This window comes from Balaenoptera ricei, chromosome 7, assembly GCF_028023285.1.
Source record: "Balaenoptera ricei isolate mBalRic1 chromosome 7, mBalRic1.hap2, whole genome shotgun sequence".
In the NCBI taxonomy this organism is placed as follows: domain Eukaryota; kingdom Metazoa; phylum Chordata; class Mammalia; order Artiodactyla; family Balaenopteridae; genus Balaenoptera; species Balaenoptera ricei.
This window is the reverse complement of record NC_082645.1, coordinates 97,811,872-97,814,171: the sequence shown is the minus strand read 5'-3', so window position 1 is coordinate 97,814,171 and position 2,300 is coordinate 97,811,872. Positions and strand designations below refer to the sequence as shown.

At 39.6% G+C, this 2,300-nt stretch overlaps 1 non-coding gene across 1 annotated transcript; it reads right to left on the bottom strand.

The window, feature by feature from the left end:
- Positions 1 to 524: 524 nt before the first annotated feature.
- LOC132369419 (U6 spliceosomal RNA) lies at positions 525 to 631 on the bottom strand. Its single transcript, XR_009504394.1, has one exon. It is a non-coding gene; the product is annotated as a U6 spliceosomal RNA (small nuclear RNA).
- Between the last annotated feature and the right edge of the window lie 1,669 nt (positions 632 to 2,300).

Here is a 2,300-nt window from a genome sequence, read left to right as displayed (position 1 = left end):
ACTAAGGACAATTACCAGCATGAATATTCATTGGGAAAGGGTAAATAATCAGATTGTTCAGGGATTACTAGACACTGTCTCTGAAATGACATTAATTCCTGGAAACCCAAACAGCATGATGGACCACCACTCAGAATAGGCACTTAGGGTGGTCCAGTAATTGATGGAGTGTTGGCTTGGGGTCAGACTGTCCCCAAATGCACTGAACTCAGCATGTCCTCAAATGTTCCCTGTGAAGTTTTCTCCAAATTTCAGAGTATATAGTTGGAATGGATGTACTCAGCAACTTTTGGAATCCTCATATTGGCTATTAAGGCAGAAAGGCCACATAGAAGCTCTACAATGGGCTCTGCATACAGATAATAATGCTTGGATTGCAGAGATTAGTGACACCACCAAGTGCCTGAAAGATGCAGAGATGGTCATTCCTAGCATATCCCCATTCAACTTGTTGATTTGTGCAGAAGACAGGTGAATCTTGAAAAATGACAGTGGATTATAATAAATTTTTTTTTTCTTTTTTTTAAAATATGGAACGCTTCACGAATTTGAGTGTCATCCTTGCGCAGGGGCCATGCTAATCTTCTCTGTATCGTTCCAATTTTAGTATATGTGCTGCCGAAGCAAGCACATATAATAAATTTAATTAGCTGGTGACTCCAATTCTAGCTGCTGTTCCAGAAATGATCTTTGTTGCTGGAATAAGTGTACACATCCCTTGGCACCTGTATGTACAGGTATCAACCTGGCAAATGCTATTCATGGATGTCAGTCAGCCTCTTTCTCCAGCCATTCCTGTCCTTGCCCAATGGGCTCATGAACAAAGTGACCGCAGCAGCAAGATGAATGCTATACATGGACTTAGCAAGATGAACGTCCACTCACTAAGGCTAATTTGGCTATGACCACTGATAAATACCCAACTAGTCAAGAGCGGAAACCAACATTGAGGCTTGATATAGCATCATGCCTCAGGGGAATCATCTAGCCACATGGTGACAGGTAGATTTCACTAGATTACTTCTGTGGTAGAAGGGATAGTACTTTGTTATCAATGTACTACACACTAACTCTGGATTGACTTTCCTGCAGAGTGCTTCAGACAAAACACCATCCATGTATTTACAGAATGTGTTATTCATAACCATGGCCCTTCACACAACACTATCTCTTACCAAAAAATTCACTTCATAGTGAATGAGGTACAGCAATGGGCTCATGCCCTACCACGTTCCCAATTACTCTGAAGCAGCTGACTTGATAGAACAGTAGAGTGGCCTTTTGATAGCTCAGTTACAGCACCAGCTGGTGGCACACTGAAACGCTATGGAAATGTCTTTCTTTGAAGATGTGGTATATGCTCTCAATCACTGACAAATGTTGCTATTTCTCCCATAGCCAGGATTCTTGGTTGTGGGAACTAAGAGATGGAAATGAGAATAGCTCCTCTCACTTATTTCTAATGAATTTTTCTAGCAAAATTTTTGCTCTATCCCCACAACTTTAGGCTCTCTTGGTCTAGAGAGTTTTGTTACCAAGGGAGAAATACTTTCACCAGGGAACAGAACAATGGTTTCATTAAATTAGAAGTTGAAAATGCCACTTTTCCACCTTGGGCTCCTCATACCAGTGGGGAAAAAAAGCAAAAAGTAGGATTATGCTATACTAGCTGGAGTGACTGCTCATGACTCTCAAGGGAAACTGGGCTACTGCTGCACAAGGTGGGTATGTTTGGATCCCTTGTGGTGCCTCTTAGTACTTCCATCCTATAATAAAAGTTAAAGAAAAAAATACAACACCCTAATAAGACAAGACTGCTTATAGCCCAGACCCCCCATTACTCTACCAAATAAAGTCTGTTAATAGTAGTTAACCTTATATATCAGTTTATCAACTTAAATTACAAGATATCAACAGGTGAGTCAGAAGAAGAATGGACATCATTTAATATGGGCAAAGTGATTTTGTACTTTCTTTTGAAAGAAGTTTTAACATGTTTTTGGTTGTATCAGTGATGGTTGCATCATGTTAGATTAAAGCATGATTTTCTTATTATCTTTACTTAAGAATTAAATATGGATAAAAGAGGCATATATACATGCTAAATTGACAAAGAGTAGATCATGGTGTGCTCATGCTGTCAATTTAGCTAAACTGAAAGTATATTTCTATATGTTTCAGATTAGGATTGGCTACTAGAGACATTTTACGTGAAATTTGGGAGGCAGAAGTGAAGCAGCTATTATACTCTGCACGTTGTTGGTTAAAGGTGATAAAGAACAGATGCAGGGGTGCCAGGG